Below are 13,268 nucleotides of genomic sequence, written 5' to 3' on the forward strand. Positions count from 1 at the left end.
TGACCCACATACACTCACACAAGTACTCTCTTTCACACTCACCCTAACGCAAAACATAAATATCTACTTGAAATTGTTACAGTTGTTACTACAGCAAAATTGCGAAAGGTTTTCTAAAATGAGAACTTTCCAAATTTGAATCTAAACACTGAAGGTGTTATCATATCTTTTCAAATAGTCACAGTTGGTGAACTATTAACAGATATATATTGATTTAGTTTTTTAAGTGTCGGATAATTATGTTTTATACTGACTTTTCTTTTTCCTTTGTAACTTCCAAATTGTGACAGTTATTGACTTCAAATTTTGACAGACTGTTTCTATACACAACAGTGAGTAACGTACCTAATATGTAGTTCCTCAGGCTATTTCTAGATCAGTTATTAATTTTTATAGTTCCAGAGAATGTAACTACTCTGAAAACGCCTCTCCGCTACTTTCACACGCTGCAGTCACGCCATATGGTCATGACTCACGTCTCTAGGACACAGCTCGCCCGTTGCAGATCGTATAAGATTTTGACTGCTTGTACTGGAGCCCACATACATTTATACAAGAAAGCATTAATAGACAAATCTGCTATCGCGCCCTAGCAGCGACGCCTCGATACGACTGTACCTGGGCCCTCCAGATCATCTTGCAGGGTGGAGTGAGGGCGGTAGACACAAGTACAGCATCCATATATTGAAGTATGAGAAGATATGGACATTAGTGATGGGTGTACGCAAAACTCAAATGATGGATTTGGTCCAGGTGTCTGTTAGCACAATTGTCGAAGGAGTACCTACTATTATTGCGATACACTAAGGTGCAATGGTAGATGTTATTTCAAGCAATTTTTTTTGGTAAGATCAGTGAGGCCCGTCATATACTCGCGCTGGCGGTTCACATCTGCAACGTTTCTGGAGCTACTGTCGCGACATCGCAAAGTGTGAAGTGGCAGGTGCACGTTAAACTGAATATATAACTGCTGTAACGTCATATTTGCAGCAGTGCCTAAAAGATGTTGCTTGACAATATTTAGTCTAATTTTAAAACACCAAGAACACATGCCACTTTGTCTGCTTAAGACTTCTTTATTGACTTTTGCTTAGCAGCCATCTGAGAATCATCACATCTTTGCTACCAAAGAATGAACAAAAGATCAATAGTACGAAGTTCGATTCCATATGTAGGAATTTCGGTACCATTTGCAGCGTACAATTTGTAAGGTGAATCACCATTAACATTTGCGTGAGCGGGAGTTACAGGAACATCCGCCCCACTGTCGACTAAAAATTGCAATCCCGTTTTTTTTGTCGGTTACAAATAAGCGGGTTTTGCGGCAATGGACTTGGGCAGCAGATCTTGCCGCTAATTCAGCTGCTGGGTCGCGTTTCCCTTTTCAGTCCAGCTGCATGGAGGTGTGCATTTTTCAGGCTTGCAGTTCTGCCCAAAGCGAAAGTGGTAATAACAGTTCTTTCCCTTGGGGTTGTATTTATTTCGAGACTTACTACGACTTCTTTTACATTGACGCTCACTACTTCTCTTACGAAACCTGCCTCGATAACTAGTTGACAGCGCGGCCATTTGTTGCTCTAGCCCCCAAATTCTTGTCATCAAGTCACTCATAGCTATCGAAACATCCTGTCTGCTACAAGCACCACTTCTTCTGACGAACAACTCCTTACGGGAATTTATTTCTGTTATTCTATCAGCCATTATAGCCACCTTTTCGAGTCCCTCGTCACTGAGAATTAGAATGTTCCTTATAGAATCCGGAAGTTTTTCTAGCCAATGTGTCTTTAGAACTTTTTCTGACACATCTACACCTGTCAAAGCTTGCATTTTGCGTAATAACTGACTAGGTTTTTGATCTCCCAAATCAATTCCAGTAACTAATCTCTTAATACGCTTATCTTCACTTTCTTTGAAAATATTCAGTAGACATTCCTTAGCCAACGAATATTTATTCGCATCTGTGCCGCAAATAATGTCTCAAATATTCTCGATGTATTTTGGTTCTAATTGTGACACTAGGTGGTTAAATTTAGTTTCTTCTGTGACAATTGTGCAAATGATTAACTGTGCTTCTACTTGATAGAACCAAATTTCGGGTTTTTCACTCCAAAAAGGCGGAATTTTGATGCTAACGTTCTTTGCTTCCAGGCGATTTTTGGAACTGCTCCCGTTTGTCGCCATATCTTCTTATTATCACGTAGGGATCACCAATTATAACTGCTGTAACTTAATATTTGCGGCAGTTCCCAAAAGATGTTGCTTGACGATATTTAGTCTAATTTTAAAACACCAACAATACACGCCACTTTGCCTGCTTAAGACTTCTTTATTGGCTTCTGCTTAGCAGCCATCTGAGAATCAGCACATCTTTGCTACCAAAGAATAAAAAAAAATTTAAAGATATTACATCATGTTGTCAGTAATGAACCACAACTATTAACGGTCTTCGCAGCTTCATAAAATATAAAAATTCCATTTAGATTCATCATTGTTGCCTTTACAAATATCGGTAACAGAGCGATAAACTGTACATTCCTAATTTCCTAATTGTTAATGGGTTAACTGCCAGCTGCATAACTTGTTCAGAATTTACATGTGAAAAGAATTGTATTATTCGCCTTTCATGTTGTAAATGGATTTTGACAGTTGATGACAAGGAATTTATTGTTCATGAATTAAAAATGGAATGGCAGAGACTTCCAGGGTAACATGTTAAAAATTGTACTGATGGATTTGCCATGTATCAATGACATGAAGTCTCACTGTCTTGGCGAATTTTTATTTATTCATTTTATTTATACGTCTAGTTCTGCAGGACAAAATTCAGGAGCAAATCCCCAAGATCATGGAACGTGTCAGAACATGAAATTACAACATAAAAGTAATAACAGAGAAAATAAAATGCTTATGAAACCAAAAAAGACAAGCCATAAGTTTATGTGAACGCTATCAAAAATATAACACAGGAACCAGCTTAACTTTTCAAGGAACCCCTCGACAGAGTAGAAGGTGTGACCCATGGAGAAACTTTGCAGTTCCGATTTGAAAGCGCGTGGATTACTGCTAAGATCTCGGAATTTTGTGGTACCTTATTGAAAGTGGGTGCAGCAGTATATTGCCCACCTTTCTGCACAGGACTCAAGACAATGAGATACAAATGCAGACTGAATTCCTGCCTAGTATTAACTGAGTGAAAGTTGCTAATTCTTGGGAATTAGCTGATACCGTTAACAATACACTACAATATAGAATATATACGAGTATATTGAGAATCCAATGTCGGAATACCCTGAATAATGAACAGGGATCGACAAGAGGTTCGCAAATACACACCACTTATTCCCCGAGTCGCCCGTTTCCGACCCAAAAATATCCTTTGAGAAGGCGAAGAGTTACCCCAAAATATAATACCATACGTCATAAGCGAAAGAAAATAAGCAAAGCAGACTCCTTTCGTATCGAACTACCGCTTACTTCAGATACCGTTCGAATAATAAAAATAGCAGCATTAAGTCTTTGAACAAGATCCTGAATGTTGGCTCTCCACGACAGTTCAGTATCTATCTGAACACCTAGAAATTTTAACTGTTCAGTTTTACTAATCAAATGACCATTCTGTGAAATTTAAGTGTAGGGTTTTATTTAAATGGGTGTTAGAAACTGAGTTTTACTATGATTTAGAATTGTTTATTTTCTACAAAACATGAACTTATGTCATGAACTGCACTATTTAAAACAGTGCCAATGTTGCACACAACAACCTGTACTACCAACGAGTGTCATCAGCAAACAGAAATATTTTAGAATCACCTATTATACTAGAGAACATATAATTTATATAAATGAGGAATAGGAGTGGTCCCAGCACTGATTCCTGGGGAACCGCCCATCTGCCTGCAACCCACTCAGATCACAGCCATTCTCAACACTGTGGATAATGACGATTTGCTGTCTGTTGTTAAAGTAGGAGGAGAACCAACTGTGAACTACTCCCCGTATTCCATAATCGTCAACTTCTGAAGCAATATTTTGTGATAAACACAATCGAAATCCTCAATTAAATTAAAAACGACGTCCAGCGTTAGAGACCTTTTGTTTAATCCATCCAGTTCCTAACAAATAAAAAATAATGTAGCGTTTCCAGTTGTTAAACCACTTCTAAAACCGAACTGTACATTTTACAGCAAATTATGTTAAAAATATGATCAAATATCGTTAAATACACAGCCTTTTCAACAACTGTAGCAAACACTGATGGCACGTAAACAGGTCTAAAATAGTCTACATTATCCCTTTCGCCCTTTTTATAAAGCTGCTTTGGTACTAAGTTAATCATTCAGGAAACTGAACATTCTTAAGGGAAAAATTGCAAATACGGCTAGGTACAGGGCAAATATGTGCAGCACAATACATTAATACTCGATACTCGGTAGGCACTCCATCATATTCGTGAGAGTCATTAGTCTTCAGTGATTTAATTATTCACTCAGTCTCCCCCTTGTCAGTATCACAGAGGAGTACCTCAGACAGAAATCTTGGAAAGGCATTTTCCAAGAGAGTTATATGATTTCTTGTAGAAACAAAGTTTTTATTTAATTCGCCAGTGATGCTCAGAAAATGATTGTTAAACACTGTACACATATCTCACTTATCAATAACAGATATATTTTTACTACAAATTACCTTTATATTGCCTACCTTGTGCTGCTGATCAGACACTTCCTTCGCAGCTGACCATACGGTTTTAATTCTTCCTGTGAATACATATTCTATTTGCGTAACACATACTCTTTGCCTTCTTAACAACATTTTTAAGCATCTTACAATACTGTTTGTAACAGACTGCTGTAGCTTGATTGTGGCTACTCCTAATATTTTGATATAGTTCCCACGTTGTTCTATGCGGTATCCTTATCCTACTAGTCAGTCACCCAAGCTGACCCTTACCGCTAGTACCCTTTTAGAATGTTCTAATGGAAAGCAAATTTCAAAAAATATAAGAAATGTGTTAAGGAAAGCATTATATTTGTCATCCACATTACCGGCACTACAAATATCCTGCCACTCTTGTTTCTTAATGAGGTTCAAATAACTCTGTATTACCATTCGATCAGCTTTGCTATGTAGTTTTTAATTATACATAACATTTGTTTGAGTACAAAAACATCTTAGTGTTGAAATTTGTGCATCGTGGTCTGAAAGGCTGTCCACCCTTTTATTAACAAATCGCCCATCTAGTAATGAATTATGAGTAAAAATATTTTCTATGACTGTGCTACTGTTCTCCTGCACCCTGGTTGGAAAAAACACAGTCTGCACCAGAACATACGAATTTAGAAGATCTTCTAAAATACTTTTTCTTGAACAATAACATACAAAATTATTATTGAGGTCACAACATACAGAAAATTTTTGGTAATTCCTATAAACTGAACAAAGGATCCTCTCTAGTTTGGGCAAAAGTGCTCTGAAGTCAGAGCTATGGGACCTATAAACAACAACAATTAGAAGTTTAGTTTCATTATATTCAACTGCCCCTGCACACCATTGAAATACCCATTAATTGCAATGCCGTGGTATGTCTATCGACTCATAAAGTGAAACTCTACTAACATGGATCTATAACCTTATTTGAATTGCATTCAGAGTAAGATGACACAGTCCCGATGCCTTGATGCAATACAGCAAGCCAAACTGGCCGATCCATTAATGAAATACATTAATGTCATTTTCAACAAACCAGGGATCATTAAGGTCTACCAATATAACACGGAGATAGTCGCTCTCAAAATTTACTACTCATCTATAACCCATCCAATGTACGAAAAGCGAAGCCGTAAGAAAAAAATAACAGAAACAATCTTGCATTATACGGAGACTGAAAAAAAATGCTTATGGAGAAAGGTTACATAAAACACAAGAGTTTAACACAGGGGACAAAGTAGACCTATGAACCCACTCGGAACAGCCCCTTGAGATGGAAAAGGATAAGAAACAGCAGTTGACATATACTCGGCCCATTCAGAGTGGTAAGAGTTCCTCACAGAGGATGTTAACAATCAGCATACCAAAATTCGGAAAATACAAAAGTATGCATGTTCACCGTGATCTAAAGTGTTATGTATGGTAGAAATTATTATTTTTATTTTCTGTGTGCTGTGATACATCGGTAGCTACAGAGGTTAACAAAAACAGAGGGGAAACATAACAGCCGGCCGCTGTGATCGAGCGGTTCTAGGCGCTTCAGTCCGGAACCACGCTTCTGCCACGGTCACATGTTCGAATTCTGCCTCGGGCATGGATGTGTGTGATGTCCGTAGGCTAGTCAGGTTTACGTAGTTCTGAGTCTATGGGACTGATGACCTCATATGTTAAATCCCATAGTGCTCAGAGCCATTTGAACTATTTAAAACATAACAGTAATAGACGGTGATATGTTAGAAATTCGAATGCAATTACAATTACAGAGGAAAAGAGACATTAATGTGTATATATGTTTCTAACAAGTAATGACATGTTTGGTTAGTCGTTATGACTTATGGTAAAAAAAACATATGACAAGTGAAAGTAATGACTGGACAAACCACACTAAACACTTTAAGTTGTATCTACACTGTTAAACAGTTGAACTTTCTGCATTTCAGAAATATCTTTCTTTTGAAATGTAGTGAAGGATATCTTGTGGTGTGTAGCTGTATGAAAATTTACCGACTGGGTGCAAAAGGCACAGTAACGAAAAGTAAAGTGGTATACTTGTTAGAATACTATTGTGTATTACATACTTAAGAAGTGGGACACTAGATGAGTGTACTTAGTAATGCTTAGTTAACAGTAATGTGACGTGAAGACATCAACTCGAGAGTAAAAACAAGAAGCCAATGAACCGCATCTCAAGTCATTGGCGTGAATTAATGTAATTACGTACTGCCAAAAGAGTAAAATCAGGAAGGATGAATTTATGAAAAAATTTCTGTCGGACATAATCCATTTAGATATCTGAGAGAAAAGAAGTTTTGCAAGTAAAAAGTCACTTTCTACGTTCATATTGTATTAAGATAGCTTGAAACAAAATGGGCTATGATGGTCTTCCATGGTCTTGAAGATTTAAGGACAATATCGGATAGAAACAGCACGTTTGTGTTATTGAAATAAACTCGTCTCGTCTGCTTTGTTTTGCATTTTTACCTGCATTCGTCAACCTCGCGATCGTAAAGGTCTGGTACCTGTGGGAAATAACAGGGATGTACTGATAGAATCGTAATTTAATTGTATGCAATTAAAACAAACATTAAAACTAAAAAGGATACGAAAACCAATGTGTATAAATCAGGCCCTTTGGCTTAACCGAGAGTCATACAAAAGACTATTCAGATGTTAAAATTTTATCGTAAATATTAATACTGAACTACCATGTATGGAGTATTACGGTAAATTTTAAAACTATTAGTAATGAAAACAAAATTCTGTTCCATTGGGGATAAAATGTATAGACATCGGTAGTATGGAAATATGTGGAACACAACGTGTACGTATAAAGAGACAGGAAAATGAAATGAAATAATCGTGTGGCATTGTTGACCGGGAGGCCCCATCCGGACAAGTTCGGCAGCCTATTAGCAAGTCTTATTACAGCAGACGCCACATTAGGGACTTGAGCGTCGATGATGACGAAATGATGATGACAGCACAACACTCAATTCACGAATGGAGACAATCTCCAACGCGGCCTGGAATCAAACCCATTCTCGCTGCATGGGAGGCAAGCACTTAATTGCTCAGCTAAGCAGGCGGACAAGAGAGAAGAAAAATGTAACACAGTGGACTCGACAGTGGAAGCGAAATATTTGTATTAGCAAAAAAGGACAAGTGTGGGATCTCAACCGAGTGACACTCGTGAGCTAATACGTGTGCAGAGGCATAGAGAACAGCGTCAGAAAAAAATTAATGAGCGAGTCACTCAGCTTTGTGATCTCGAACTGCGAAGTGTACAGCAAATCTATTGTCAGATGGACTCATTAACTGAAGAAATGCACTACCATGTTCACAATGAATGTATGCTGACCAGATTTCAGAGAAAAAAGACCGAGACACTTGTGCTTGTACTTTATACCTAACTTCATTACTACACTCATGTTAGCTTTCTAGTCATTTATCGTGATATTTTAAAATCTAAAATAGGATTATGAAGATGCAGCAGGTGAAAAACCCATGGCAAGAATGCGTATTCATTTTGTGAACTGGAAACGAAAATATGAGTACATTACACATAAATAAAATCAGCTTCTTCAGAGATAAAAAGAGACATATACATACTTTTGATAATTAGAACATTTATGTAGTGTAGAAAAGAACGTGGAATAAGTGCCCGCTTTGGATAAAAATAAAAATTGATTTTTGTATCTTACTTGCAATATAACAAAAAATAACTTCTGCATAGATTTGCATTAGCCTGGATATATATTCTGAAATGTTTATTCATTTACTAGTAATATTACTAAGTAGTGACCAGGTACAAATTGTAGACTCCGAGTGATATTTTAGATTTCAGTCTGTTAGGGAAGGTTTGCATACATGACAAAGAGTATTCGATAAGCATGACTAACACAAGCAGCAACGCTCGCATTTTTCACAAAATCAAATTTTATACGGTGCAGCCCCGTTAGGAGAATGGGTTCAAATTAACTTATGCTGTTTAATACTTCCTTTGGTTTTCATTTACTTGTCTCGAGGGCCATAAAGTGGAAGGTCGGCAAGTTAGAAGCGAGGGTCGATAATACCAACTTTTCTTTTCAACTTGTCTCTTACTGTTTCTTTAGCCATAACATGAGTTAAATCAAATGCGGTGAAAATTTATATTTCCACAACGTTCTACTTCCAGACCTTTTCGTTTTACACAAATATTTCATTAAAAGAAGAACATTGTTGAACACATTTTGTTTGTCGATTAAAAACCGGGACAATTATGTGCCACGAATGATTTTTTCTGCACACCAGGTCGTTTGTGTGAAAACCGGGACTATCCCGACATAACCGTGACCTCTGGCCAGCCTAACTGAGTGATATCTTTGCAGATGTGAACACCACATACATGAGTCGGAACGCAGTACGACTGTGACTGCTTAATGCCGACGTTGACAATGCAGTCTGCTGTGAGAGTCAATTGTCACTGTTGAAACTTACGTGCGTTATCACTGCAGCTATGAATAAGCTGTTGCGAAAATAAGCCAGCCAAGAGCGCTTTAACAAGTGCTTGTAACAGTGATTTCGAAACGGGCTGACATCTATAAATAAAGGATATGACGCTGCATGATAAATAAGAAACTGTTAGGCTTATAATAAAAATAAAGGAGTATTAACTTTTTAATATTAGTACGCTAATGGCTGTTAAGCGAATTGAAATCCCCATAAACGAATACGAATCAAATAAGTAACACTGGACACCTAAAACAATTATTCTATCATGTTGTAACCGTTGTACTGAGATCATTATTTTTGAGCGTACAGTAAAATTGATTTTATATTGTAGCAAACTGATAATAGGGTACGATTCTTATAGATATTCAACTACGATCAGTGCCTACTCTGCCCAACAGAGAAGACTAACCAACCAATGGTAATGTCAGTCGCTCGCGATACGACGACCGAAGCGGCATAGCAGCGAACATACTCGTGTAATTTGAGAACTGAAATCACACATGGATAATGTGTTCAAACTGAAACATAGAATTGTAATACCTTAAGTATATTGCCGGCCGTGGTGGCCAAGCGGTTCTAGGCGCTACAGTCTGGAACCGCGTGACCTCTACGGTCACAGGTTCGAATCCTGCCTCGGGCATGGATGTGTGTGATGTCCTTAGGTTAGTTAGGTTTAAGTAGTTCTAAGTTCTAGGGGACTGATGACCTTAGAAGTTAAGTCCCATAGTGCTCAGAGCCATTTTGAACCTTAAGTATATTAATATAAAAGACCCAACGAAAAGACGCTGTCGAAAATATAACAAAATTTATGACCATAATGCACATAAACTTTAAATTCCGAAGAAATATTTGAAACTAACAAGAAAATCTATGCAAAAGTTATTTTTAGTTTTATTGCAAGTAAGATACTAAAATCAATTTTTATATTTATCCAGAGTGTACACTTATTCCATGTTCTTTTCAACACTACATAAATGTACTAATTATCAAAAGTCGTTTAATGAGAAGTATTGAAGCGGAAGAAGTCTGAGGGTTTAGACTGGGATTTTAAGTTCAGGTTTCCTTCAATCTTGAGCCAAAATGGGTGAACAAACCGTAATATCTGTCCGGACAATAGCAACAATTATTCCAGGCTCCATGAGCGAATCATTAAACGCTCAAAACTTTCACCCAAAAGAGTCACATATTGTTTACTTGTAAAAATGTGCAAACGAAATAATCAATTTGTAAACGAGTCAGGTGACCAGACCGCATTTCCAGTTACCTAATTTCAAATAAATCACCCATGTCACGTGTTTTTACAACATAACTTCTAAAATTCAGGGGTCACTAAAGCGTATCTGATGAAAATCTGTTGTCAATAATATCCATTTTCCTAAAGAACCAAATGACTTGTGAAGGACTTACTCTTCCAGTGCTTCACTTCTCTGTGACCATTCGACGTCCTAAATCTTTTAAAACTATTTACAAATTTTCTATTAAAAGTGACTGCAACACTGAAAACACTGTGCTGTGCTGTGTAGTGCTATGAAAATGTGCAGTTTCTTTTCCGCCCCAGCATTTGGTTTTAGCTACGATGGTAGGGCTTTTAAAACATTAGACGACTTGTTTCTCCAATATGCAGAGTTTCTCCGCATATACAATTTCAAACTAACGTTGTGCACACAATGACGTGTTGTTTTGTTCTCTTACTCGAAGTCGGTTTTAAAGGATAATTTGAGCATAGGATGAGTTGTATTTAGATCTGAATCATCGAAGCTCTGTAATACTGCCCGCCTGAGGATCACATGTATGACAACTAATCTTAGTTAGGGTACAGTGTTTACAGTTCTCTCTTCATTTCAACGCTTCGAACTCATTCACGCATTCACTTCATGCTATCTTAGTCAAAAACGACTGCAAGAAAGATACGCAACCGTACATTTTCTCACCAAAGAACGGTATTTTTTTTCTCGCCTTCGGTTTTAACATAAACCCTCCACATTGTAGCTTAGAAAAGTAGGCAGCCTATGCTCGTCTGAATGTTTATTAGAGTATTGTGTAAAAATATTAAGTTATTTGGCGAAGAAGTTGTCGAGACTTTGGGGAAAAAAGCATCTTCCGTTCGTTCATTAGTACATATTTACGTAAACTGTGTATGAGCAATGTATTAACTGACTGCAGTTGTGAAGGACATGTCCAATACATTTGTTTCGGCGCATGGACGTGAAAGGCGATCAATATTTTTACAGCCTCGTTTGTTATATGTTATGAGCGTACAAGCTACCCTAAGGTCTTTTAAGGAAGTTGACTTAGGTTCTGTTAGACACGCCTTAGCACACCCATATTGTTGGTTTACCATACGGAACTCAAAATCTCCGCTATCAGGTTTAGACGTGCTCTCGGACAGAAAATGTTTACTCTGTGACAATAGAAAAAATATATGTCATTTAGATACGTTTTTCACTGCAACAGTATCAATTATTGCTATTAGTACTATGTACATGTGTACGAATTTCGTGTGATTAATGTGAACGATAATGGAAACGATAAAAGTATGTACAATTTGCGCCACTTTTATTATGTGCATGACCTCGCTCCCAGTAAATATAGATCAGTTATTTTTCAGTAAAACATTCACTTACTGACATGATGATACGATACTTGTAAGATATTTTACCAAGTTCTGAAATGCACTGAAGCACGTCACTAATGTTTCATTACCCAATGGCCATGAATGTGGCATGTTGGTAACCTATCTTTACGTATTGGCAAACAAGAGTAAGGGAATTATTTAAATTATTAAAAATATGCTGTTTATAAGTATTGGTTTGTCTCGGGAAAGACACATAACAGATGCAGTGACACGATGCGGTTAGTAATCTTACACACATTCGTATACGGGGTAAGTCACGTAAGACATAACAACCCTTTTATTTCACGAATGGTCCCAGGAATCGAAACGAGGTTTCCGGCAAATGCTGCCGGAGTGGCCGAGCGGTTCTAGGCGCTATAGTCTGGAACTGCGCGACCACTACGGTCGCAGGTTCGAATCCTGGCTCGGGCATCGATGTGTGTGATGTCCTTAGGTTAGTTAGGTTTAAGTAGTTCAACGTTCTAGGGGAGTGATGACCTCACAAGTTAAGTCCCATAGTGCTCAAAGCCATTTGAACCATTTTTTAGGCAAATGATAGTACCCTAAGAGTCATGTACTTCGCGGTATTTGATAAATTGTCTTAACTCTTGTATAAATTAACATATTTTAGCAAACATATTTTTTTTAAAACTGAATTACATATTTCATCAAAGTGCTTGAAAAGACGAGTATAGTGATATAACGCTTGTTAAAGTCGTGGTTGAACCTCTTCTCAAAAGAATTCGAGATATGTACTAAAACTGGAAAGCAATGTGGCCAGTGTCCGGTATTACAGTGCAAACACCTCCAAGCAAAGATCTGATGCGAGGCTCCGTCGTTATATGCAGCAGAACAGTCCTACAGTGCTAAGATAGAACAGCGTGTTACACACAACATAAATATACTGTCAGCCACGATTCTTGTTAACGGAACTATGGCGTATATTAGCTTGTGGCGCATCAGCTGAGGCTTAGAAAAACTATTTCAAACGTTTGTACATTTCGAGGCTTTTGTGGCATTAAACCTTGCTCGTTGTCAAACAGATATTCGGCCACTCATACTTCATGAACAGACAACTTCAAGAGAAAAAGGGAACTGCTGTGTTAACCTTCTTACAATTGAAAAAAAGTATGTTAGTTGTCTTTTCCTGGAGAGGCCTGTATGCTTCCTGAGGTGAACGACTTGCTGTCAGACAAATTTGTCTATAAACACTATTCGAAATTTTTAGTACGTGGGATGCGCGTTTGATAAACTGAACAGTTTCTTCAGACTGACCTACGACTTGTCACACACAAAATAAATGTTGTTCTTAACGAAACGTAGTTTTAAACTTTACTTAAATACGTGCTCAAGTAATATACCATCGACTGCAAGGCACATTTGCAGTCACCTTTAGAGAGGTAGATGAACAGAAGAAAGTACATGCAGTAGCACACTGTGGCGATTCGACGGCCTACAT

The sequence above is a fragment of the Schistocerca serialis genome, chromosome 6 (genome assembly GCF_023864345.2).
Source record: "Schistocerca serialis cubense isolate TAMUIC-IGC-003099 chromosome 6, iqSchSeri2.2, whole genome shotgun sequence".
Lineage (NCBI taxonomy): Eukaryota > Metazoa > Arthropoda > Insecta > Orthoptera > Acrididae > Schistocerca > Schistocerca serialis.